Here is an 11,663-nt window from a genome sequence, read left to right on the forward strand (position 1 = left end):
AGTCCCTCCATGCCATTTGCCTTTCATGTGGTGAATCATGGCTTGAAGTCCTATGTCACGAGTTTCATGTGATAGTGAATCAGAAAGCAGAGGAGCCAACTTTTGTCCTTTTATTTTATCAGTTTTTTCTTGTCGAGCTTTCATGAGAAGCTCCCGAGCTGTCTAGTCCTTGCTGAGAGGCCCCATGAAAGCCTCTGATTACTATGTCTCCTACTTACATGGTAGTAAGCCTGACATACCTACAAGCAACCCAGTCATTCTAAGAACTACATGAACAGACTCGCCACAACACATTTGGGCAGTTTCTTGGTTGCTCATGCGTCACTGCTCATAAACTCGAGTTATTAACTAATCCGGCGTAATCACAAAAAGATCAATTTCAACCTAGAATAAAGCGACCTTACTTGAGCTAAACTCAATTGCAAATGAGCTAAGTTTGATCCAGGCTTGCATGAACTAGATGCGTTTATTTTACAAGCCACACAATAAAGCTACACTTGTAGACATCTAACTTGACACCGAAGCCTGTGTGGCAAGTGCTGTAATAGATGATTTTCAGCTAGGCGGTCATGCGGGACTAGCACCCGAGTAGGACTAATCTAGGTTCTTCTAGATTTTAACCCCTCATTAAATTTTCCCGCAATTTATAATCACTGTCATTTATCATATCAGCAATATATCAGCCAATGTAAGTCCGGACATGTCATCAACGCACTTCTTTTTTTTTTTTTTTTTCCTTTTCTTTTCGTGTTTCAGAGAGAATTGCGAAGAATGCTGGACAAACTGGCACAAGACGTCATGGCACTCCAGCAATTCTAATAATCCTGCTCTTGCCCACTCAACAAGAGTGATTTTGGTTCTGAAAAACACTAAGACAACACTAGAAAAAACAGATGAATAAAAATTCTTGCTCCCAAATGACATCACCAAAGAAGAACATTAACGAATGACGAGCTTCTAGTTTTACAATAAAAAAGAGTTTCTGGATCATGAGCACTAACATTTTGCCTGAAGAAAAGAGAGAAATAGAGCCTCCCTTCCTCTCTTTACCCCACCAATTAATACAGGAGGTTTGATGGCGGTCAGTCTCGTAACGGCTTCCATCTATCAACATCGTCAAAAGACGTCAAACAAGAAAGAACAAACTTCTGCACCCTTATGTTCCATGTGAACATTTCAACATGTTCTTTGGGCGAGCATGAACATTGAAGATATGGAAATGTCGAGAATTTTACATATTAGAACACGCAATCTGCGACAATCCAGTATGACATATGAATTTATAAATATTTCTACATGTTTTTCCATATATCCACTACCAGTTCAAGATTTGACTTTAAAGCAAGAATTACATAACTATATTTATGCCACCAAACTAAATTCCGTTCATATATAAAAATTTAGACAGACAAGTCAAGTTTCAAAGGTTAAACTGTCATTATACAATTCAAGATGGACATCCAAGAATGAGGAATATTAGGAAAAGGAGATCTATTAAAGAGTTTCTTTTTCCTAATTCTTTTAGATAAAGCTGCATCAAGTATTGAAAATCTATTTGCACAGGCAACCAAGCATGAAAAGAATTACATAACCCAAACTCAAAATCCATGCAACTTGCTTCCTTATTATATTCTGATTCTTCATAAATTTAATCCAAATCCTGATGCAAAACCACAGATCATCTAATTAAGGTGATGACCCTACTAATAAAAATCTCATGTAGGAGGATTTATTGATGTCCCTACCAAAAGTTCTGCTTCTCCTAACCCATTTCTGGCAAAGTTTCCATCCAGCTCATCCCCAGAGAAGAAGTGATTGAAAAACCAGATAGCATAAGGGCTCCAGCTTTTCTCTGTTCCCAACTACATAATGATATGGTTGCAGAATGGAAATCAACATTTGATTTATGCAAGAAATAAGGAAACCAAATACTCTCAATATCCCTATACTTCACTTTTTAGAGGGCACCGAACAAACAAAATGGAGAAGGGAAAAAAAATCATGATGGTAGATAAAAAGGCACCCAACCAATATACCTCCATGAACTTCCGAATGAATTTTGGGCATGGTGATCTCCTTCAGAGGGAGCAAGTAGTTACAAAAATTAGGAACAAAACCAGATGGCTAAAAATTCAGGCTCGTAGATGGATAGCTAGATTTTCACATCTAGAGTAGAAAGGACAATGCAGGAACACTCACACACTCACACACACACACATAGAGAGAGAGAGAGAAAGAACAGAGGAAGAGTCATTGAGCGCACACAAGAGGGCTGGACAGCAGATAACCTCCACAATCTACAACAGTAAAGGTATCTTGCCGTTGAAAGGATAAGGGCTGTAATATGAGACGTTGCACCGTGTTTTTTGTACATAATCTCATCCCTAATCCGTGAAAATCCATATTATTTTTCCATCCATGTGGTACTTGATGGAAAAATGGGACTCCAACATGACCATTTGATATGCACCTCATCGATAAAAGGGACTATGCAAGGTTCACTGTTCCGAAATTAGTTACTATGGCTTATTGATATGATACAGTATATGCACACATACCAACACACTACTTTCTCATGTCCAGCCATGATACCATTCAAAATCAAGCACTATCAATTGGTAGTACACACAACAGGATGATACAGGTCAATGTAACATGGAACCGGACAGTTTGGGACAATTCCGAACAGTTCAATACACATGCTACAGGATCTTACAAGTTAGTACAGCAAATCTGGATCAATATGTATCATGGATGTTGAATAATATGTTAAATAATGATAACAAAGCATGTAAAATTACGAAAGTAAGATAATATCACAGTTTGGAGTCATCTTTATATATAGGATCATAGCACTTTTTAATGGTTACAAGGTTGCAGCATTGTCACGTCCCGAACCCAACAGCCGGTTCGGATACATGATAGCCGCACACTCCTTGGAACAAGCCCTAAAGAATATGCAAGGCCAAATTAAATCATTACAACATTAACATCCATAACAATTAATTTCAACAATAATTGGTAAAACCTTGCATAATTACAAATTAAATTTCTTCAATCTTCTGATCAGATACTATGACACTCTATTTATACATCTGCTCATCCGCAATCCAAACCATAGCCAATCATAAGCATCTTGTATCTCTGAGAAGAAAAAAAAGATAAAGAGGTGTGAGCTTTACAGCCCAATAAGAATTTTCATATCACACCGATATAATAATATAATCTGAAAATAAGAATAAACAATAAAACATAAAATTTCATGTTCAATATCCGGAATAATTCAAACATCTATAATTTATCTGTCTTGTCAAAAGAAATGCATCATCATATATTAACAAGTGAAACACTTTTGTTCAACAATTGTTTCATGTCTTATCTTTCATTTCTCTTTTCATAATCACATGATTTTTAACCTTTTCTTTCTGGCTCTGGACTAATCAAGTCTATATCTCAGTCATTACCTGAATCAATTTTCACTTAAAAGCCTTTCAAAGCTGTCTCAAGATGAGCTCCTGGCCGGCTGTCCCACGTACGAAAGCCCATGAGAGGCTGTCCCAGGCATAAGCTCCTGGCGGGCTATCCCAGGCATAAGCTCCTGGCCGGCTGATCTACCTATAAGCCAGTGGGGGCTGTCCCAGGCATAAGCTCCTAGCAGGCTGTCCCAGACATAAGCTCCTGGCGGGCTGTTCCACATGACAAAGCTAGTCCATACCATCTCTCTTTTTCATTTAATCATTATATGTTGATTTCATCAAATCAATTCCGACTTATATTATGATCAATTTAGATATATCATATCCATATAATCATGCCATCAATCTCTGATACATATATATTGACATAACATACTCATGCTCAAAATCAAATAACAGTATCTCAGATATAATAAATTCATCGATCTCAAATCCAACGATGCAAAACCAATGATGCAAGACCAACGGTAAAATAGCATGTATAATAGTGATCATGTACAGAGATTCTTACCTTTACCGGTGACTGATCCAAACACAGAAATCAATGTTCTTCTTTGATTTATAAATTTCTCTAACAAGATATTCAACTCGATATCATATGCAAACAACCGTATCTCTTCATGATCCTGATCAAATATAAAAATCATATATGGAGAAATTATCGATAATCGATCCTAATAACATAAATCCAGGACTTCTCCTAGGATTATCCAAAATCAAAATTTGTCTGAGTATCTGGACCCTCCATTGATCCACAAGACTTCTAGAGAGAGAAAATTCATGAAGAGAGAAAAAATTCTAGAGAGAAAAAATTTTAGAGAGAGAAAGTAGAGAGAGAAAATAGAGAGAGAAAATCTTTGTATCCTTCAAATGAAGCAATTATGATCGAGATCATCAGCGGTCATATCAGGGTGACTTAATATGAATTAACCATAATTGATGTTATCAATTTCGAATAAGGACCAGGTTGAAATTCATCTACTGCACGAATTTCGAAGCAATCTCAGATCATCTTATTTTCATCTCAAGTTTATTCTAGGGTCCGTGATGCAATCAAAGAGGGAGAGAAAGACTCTAGAGAGACAAAATTCATAAAGAGAGAGAGAAAAGGTCTAGAGAGAGAAAATAAAGAGAGAATCTAAAGAGAGAAGATGGAGAGAGAAGATAGAGAGAGGAGACAGGAAAGAGAGAGAAAGGAGGGAGAGAAAATTTTCTCTTTCTTTTTTTCTATTTTTTTTTCTTTTTTTCTCTTTCTCTTTTTCTTTTCCCTTTTTTTTTCTTTTTCTTTTTCTTTTTCCTTTTCTTTTCTTCTTCTTTCTTTTCTTCTTTCTCTTCCCGACCAAACAGAGGATGGACTGAGGGGGGCTCGGTGGCTCGGCTCCGATGAAGGGTGGCGGCATGGCCGGATGTCCGACAGTAGGTGGAGGCGGCGGTGGAGCAAGGGATGGCCGGCGGTAAGATTCGACCGGCGAGAAATCAAAAAGAGATTGGAAAAACAGGAGACTGCCACTTTTTCTTTTGTTTTTCGGTCATTGGCCGGTCACCGACGGCCAATACCTTCAGAAAAGAGAGATAAAGGGACGAGGGTCCTATCCTAGGGGTGAGATGCCGCAACCGACGGCGCCGGTGGCCGAAAAAGAGAGGAAAAAGTTCCAGCCGAACAGAGGTTTCATGATTCATGAAATTTTCGGCGATCCTGATGGCCGGCGAGGAGTCTAAAACCATGAGAAGAAAGAAAAGAGGGAGAGGAAGAAAAATTGAACCCTTACCTGAACTCCGATGGCCTCTTCGACCTTCGATTTCCAACGAATACAAGAAGAGAGTGCCGCGGCTTCCAAGGGAAAAAAAAAAGAATTGAGCTCAACGGTCGCCGGTGGAGGCTCGTGAGGGAGAGGAGAGTCTTATTTATAGAGAGTCCTAGAGTTTTAAGGATCCTAGAACCCTTCTCCGATCGGGATTCATCGGAGAAGAAGACTCCTGATGGGAGTCTTCTTCCCGTTCCTTTTTTTTTTTTTTGGACTGTGGACTAATTCTGGGCCCAATTGGGCCGAGTGTTACAAGCATGCAACGTGGAATTGCACATTAGAGTTGACTAATGGAACGCTGCAATTGGACATGACATCTACATGCATGTCCATGTGAACCAAAAGCATCCCTCTTTCTTTATGTAGGTCCAATATCAATGTTCTAGGACCACCCAAAAGATAGCAAGGGGAGGTACACAACACATGTAGGTGGTTATCATCTACAAACAAAGCTCCACTGGAGCATGTGACCATGGAAAGGTATAAGAGGTGCCACATCCAAATAAATAAATAAACAAATTTACAAGCAAGAATTTCAGTAAAGGCCTGTTTGGATGGTTAAGCCCAAAATCCCACAAGATTCATGGGTTGAGCTAGTGCAACTAGGAAAAATCAATGTAGGCTAGACTTATATTATCAGATACCCAAAAGCCTTTGGAGCGAGCTGGCCTAAATCCTATACGGAGGAAAAAAAGATCTCAATAGGTCTTTTTTTCGTCCTATAGGATTCATGCCAGCCCACTCTAAAGACTCCTGGGCATTTAGGAATAGAAGCCTAGCCCAAACTGCTTTTGCCTAATTACACTAGCCCACCGCATGAATCCCCTGGAATTTTGGGCCCATTCATCAAACAAGCCCTAAAAAGACCATAGAAACTCTGGCAACATGGCTAATAAATATAATTACACCCACACCTTGTGACTTGTTCCATATACTTGACAATTCAATAGTTTGACACCAAAAGTAACTACAAGAACAACAACAATTGTCCTAGCAATTTATCTATTTCATAATTATTGATGACAAGTGATATAGCTAGACATGAGATTTTGCCAAATGGACACCCAGACCATTTTCTTTGATCAATCGTAATAGAGTGCTAACCAATCTATTAAATTTTTAATTAAAACTAACATACAGTATATGCACTGCATGTTTAGTTAAAAAATACATTAGAGAAATAATAATTAATATTAAAAAATAAAATGGGAAATTAAAAATTGAAAAAATAGGAGGTGGATAAAGTTGTCAGGGAGAAAGAGGGAAATAAGTTTGTTAAATAAATATTAGTTAGGATAGAGAGAACAGGATTTGGCAAGTTACAGAGATCCCATGGGATGTGAGATGGGTGACAGAGGATTTAAATTAATTATGTGTATGCTTTTGTTTCCAAAAGTGCCCATGTCATTTATCATTATGTAATAAAGTTTTGTTTCTGGCTTAGATAACATTTTCTGACTAGAGATTCAAAAGAAACAATAATCAAATAAGGAACTTAAATCTAAAACCATGGAGAAAGTTACTTACAAATTAAAGTCAATCAAATCCAAAATGCTTAACTTAAGCTTCCTTCCTCTTCTCCTCCTCTCTCTAAAGGTCCAACACCTTCTCCTTCCCAACCTTGCCCCAACTGCATGCTATTTATAGGTAGAGAGAGAGGTGGTTCTATGTGTGGGTCCAACTAAGGTGGACATTAGATGGGTCGGTTAGTTAGGTTGATTAAGGTCTGGTGCTGGTCGGTTGGCTTAACTAGGTGACTTAGCAGGTAGCAATGGAAAATAAATAGGTAGACAGGCTAACTGGAACAGGACTTATTGGCATGCAGCATCATTTACCAATAAATGGAAGAAGAGAATATTCACTTAAGATATTACACATAAATAAGGAGTAACCCTTATTTGAATACAAGAAAAATACTTAAAAAATTCCAGGTTCTCAAGAATTAAAAGTTGATTTCCCAACTTTTGTTCAGAGCATTGATTTTTGGCTCCTAATCACTTTTTCAACTTCCAAATACCAAGTAATTGCTCAAATCTTAAGGTTTCATAAATTTTCTTATAACTAAATGTTACCAAAATCAAAAAGTTATATTAGAGAAGTCATATGAATTAGTTTTCAAAACATGTCATCTAAAATGATGCTTACGGCACTTAGCACCTAAGCCAAAAGGTTTACATTTCAGATTTTGTACACATCCATACGTATTCAGTTTTCTCAGCATAGGCTAAGGTAACTACACAAGGTGACCTTCATCACACTGACAACTAGGATAAGTATTTAGAGTTTATGATCAAAGATCTAGAGAAGGCGATCATGATTGAAATCAAAATAAGCATTGGAATGAATCCATAACAAAATGATTGCAACATGCTCTCTCTTGTGCCCTTGTGTTAACACATTTGAATCAGGATTAAGAGCATGAAAGTATATTAGAATAAAAGTAACAGTCTAAATACCAAGATCAAATAATTCTTCAATAAGCAATGATTTGCTTTTGACCAGAAGTACCATCAAATTAGGTTCATGATGAATTGAGATGAGATCAGATCCTAATAAATGAATGTCATGGTAATCAAATAAGAATCATGAACATATTGGAATTATAGTCATGACAAAAAGAGTTTTTGGCAAAATCATGATCACATCAGACATGACAGATCCAAGAAAAATCACAAAAGATCTAAGAAATGGCCGACATAATAATAAGGTCTCTATGTTGAATTCATTATAAAACATGAATAAGGGCATGATTCAAATTTTGATTGGGATCCTCTCCTATTCATCCTACTCATAAAAGTAGAATCATGACTATTAGAATTTTAGTTAAATTTTGTATTAAGAACTCGATAAAGAAGATTTGATTGGACAAAAGGATTGGAACTTAGAATTTCATGTCAGTTGTGGTCCAAACAGATATATATTAAAACCATTTTTGGAGAAGGACGAACACCAAATGAGATTCAAAGCAAGCTTTAAATACTCACAGTTTGAGAAAAGGTTGCATTAAAATGAACAAAAATAACCAGACCAGAGGATTTACCACATCAACTAAACATATCACAACTGATCATTGTTAGAATCAAATAACCAGATGGTTATGCACTTGATTATGTGATTGCTCGCACATTCTGCGAGTTTTTGCATTACAATATTTTAACTAAGAAAGCATGATCCAGAGAGTCCTAAATAATTCTAATGACATTAAGCCATGAACAAAATAAAGTTTCAGATTGCAGTGGTCAAGATTTAAAATAATCACTTGGTAGAGACTGTTATTTATACAGGTTGAAATGTAGATCATACAAGGACAAAAACTGAACCAGCATATGGTTTCAATCAAGTTCAACATAGGAAGCAATTAAACAAATCAAGGCTATTAAAGAATTATCATCAGGATTCATGAAACTTATGGAAGAATTTAAACAATATAAATGTATTTTATTAAAGAAAGCCACCAGCCAGAAAGAAAGATGAGCTTTTGGAAACAAAACGATTGTGAATGGAATCAAATTTAAAAGATGAACGAATTATAGTCTTTAAGGGACTACAAAATATTTCCTCTCATTGTCTGAGCATTTGAACATATAGGACACAAGATCAACACCAAAAATGAAAAAGGGAGCGGAACTCTTATTAATCAGCAATAGGATGGTGTTAGGCAAAAAAAAAAAAAAAAAAAAGAAGATCATTTTATGTTCATAACTAATCAATGAGTTAAATCATGAATATAGTAGGCATAATATTTAAGTCATAAAAATGAATATAATATCCACCATACAATTATGACTCAAATATAAATCAAGATTTTCTGGAACAGACAAAAGAAAATTAAAGCAATCTATAAATTCTTCAGTAACATTATAAGTATATTATGACCAAGATGAAATGGAAAAGGCATAGTAAGACTGCTCTAGACATAAGCCCTGCAGGCATGTGAGCCTTGTGATAATGGCTGCTCATTTAAGTTTCTGACATGATGCTAACGAGCATGATTGCTTGCTTCTTATGCAGTAAAAAATATCTATAGATGTTTGACAGGAGAGAAGATTCGTTGACTAAGACTTAACATAAGACAACAATGAGGTTGGCTAGGAGACCATAACTTAACATCTTTTGAGAACATATAGCCTCTGTAGCTTCTATATTCAGAATACATAATTCCATGGAGGCTGAGTTTCTTGATGATTATTATATGCAAAAGATTAAAGATAGGGCATGCCAAAACGTAGTGATGATGATCAACAATGCAATTGCAAAACGAGTGGACATTAGCACACACAGAAAAGAGAAGCTTTTATTCTTGTAAACCAAGTTCTTGGGAGGAAATAAATTGAAATCACTTGTAACAGATACCATACAAAAGGTTAATACAGTGAAAATGACTTGACAAAAAGAAGAAAAGTGGAATTGCAAATGGATCCACCTATCTAAGACAACTAATACTATATATGAATTGATGTTGACATTGGAATGTATAGAAAAAATCTGCAGTAAATTTAGTCCCTAGAAAACAAAATTCTCGGTAAAAAAATTACTAATATCAGTAATGACGCTAGATCAACTATCAAAGCAATACAGAAAACTTCAAACCGAAGTGCACTTCAGGCAAGTTATTAAAAAAAACTAAAACAAAATATTGCTTCCAAAACTAAATCTTGATGGTTAAATCAGGTCATCTAATGTCTGTAGAAAACCCTACATACGGATCAGGAGAAAGAAAACAAAAAACACATATAGAAAAACTCTAATTACGGCTCAAGAAAACCCTCAATAACCCCAATTCGGAATAAAACAAGGTAACAATATGTAATGTCAAAAATTTCTCTGAGAAGACACTTAGAGCTCTCAAAAGAGATCATGGATCACCTACGAATCCATTATTGCCACAGCTTCGATACCATTCCATGTCATGGCGACTCCAAATTTGATGATCAGACTTAGAAGAACAGAAATACAATTCACAACATGCCTAGCATCGAAACCTTATTTCTCCATTAAATCTCTGGTCCAGAGAAATAAAAAGAAATAAAAAGTGTCGAGGAACACCCATCGAAATCCTAAGTCGAAAAACTAAAATTTCAGATCTCTAAGGACGATCACGAGAAACTTAAACAACGATCGAAGCCGAAGAGAGAGCACCAAGAACGATCAAGAAAAAGAGAGAAACATGAACTCATACCTGGAGAAGAAGACAAAGAACGATCAACTTTAAAAAAAAAAAAAACAAGAAAGAAGGCCAAGAATTCATACCTCGAGAAAAAGCACCAACAACGATCAAAAAAAAAAAAATCCAAGAACTTGTACGTTTAAACCGTCGGAAGGGGGGAAAAAACCCTCCGTTCCGACTTTCGAAAGCGGGAAGGAGGGGGACCGTAGGGGTGGACGTTCGTTGGTCGTGAATCAAGAATCGGAAGGGGAAAGGCCCACCCGCGCGAGCTGGAGGTCGTATTTATAGGCTACGAGCCTACGACGGGATACTATGTGAGTCGGGTAGAAAGGTCTTCTATATATAGGTGACGTATGTGATTCAACGTGCCATACGGTGTGAGTCGTATAAAACATTCGCAATTATATACAATTGTTTCATTTATATAGATGGCTAAGCAAGGAAGCATGGACTACAAGTAGGTTTGGATACGGCCATAGCTAAAAATAGTAATTATTATATATGGAATATAAAATCGATGAAGTAGGTGTTCGTCCATTGAAAGACCGAGTAATGATGTCCTGTGTAAATGTTACCACACAGGTAAAAAAAAGCAAGTCCCGTGAAAGAGAGGTTAAGCTTATACTCCATACCTCTTAGTCGATATTCCAATAAACTGCCATGATTAGGATTTTTCAACAAATCTTCTACTTGCACTCATATGACTGTACCAAGATTACATGCATGCAAGATAGACCAGGTTAAGGGATATATCAACTTAACTGCAACCTAAGTAAACATGGAAGTGAATTGCTGCTTCACTAATATTTCATAGGACATGATTTTGGAGAGGCATGTAAAGCTAATCAATTAAATATTGTATTATAAATGTGAGATACTATAGGATAGACCTCAAATGGATTTCTTGGATAGATTTAAGTTGCCATGTGTGCTGTAGATAAAACTAATGACGCCATATCGATATTTTGAGCTGAAAAATTCTGCAACCACTTCCATGTACCGCTACTTAACCATCTCAACATATCATCCCATTTCTCATCCCATCCATTGACAAAAATCCAATCCAGAATGGGGAGGATTGACAGAACCTTTGAAGAAGGGATCAATCATCACAGCGAATATCTACCTCATAGCCATACTCCTTTCTGATTTTTGCATCAGCTTTGGATCAAAAGAATGCTTTGGAATCCCACAATCACAACCACCTATCTTTTC

The 11,663-nt window shown here is 36.5% G+C and overlaps 1 long non-coding RNA gene across 1 annotated transcript; it reads right to left on the reverse strand.

Annotated features, from left to right (window-relative positions):
* Positions 1-976: 976 nt before the first annotated feature.
* LOC105060503 (uncharacterized) lies at positions 977-10,688 on the reverse strand. Its single transcript, XR_012137956.1, has 3 exons — positions 10,532-10,688; positions 1,746-3,144; positions 977-1,104 (listed from the first exon to the last, which is right to left on the reverse strand). It is a non-coding gene; the product is annotated as an uncharacterized lncRNA (long non-coding RNA).
* Positions 10,689-11,663: the final 975 nt, after the last annotated feature.

This window comes from Elaeis guineensis, chromosome 1 (genome assembly GCF_000442705.2).
Source record: "Elaeis guineensis isolate ETL-2024a chromosome 1, EG11, whole genome shotgun sequence".
NCBI lineage: Eukaryota > Viridiplantae > Streptophyta > Magnoliopsida > Arecales > Arecaceae > Elaeis > Elaeis guineensis.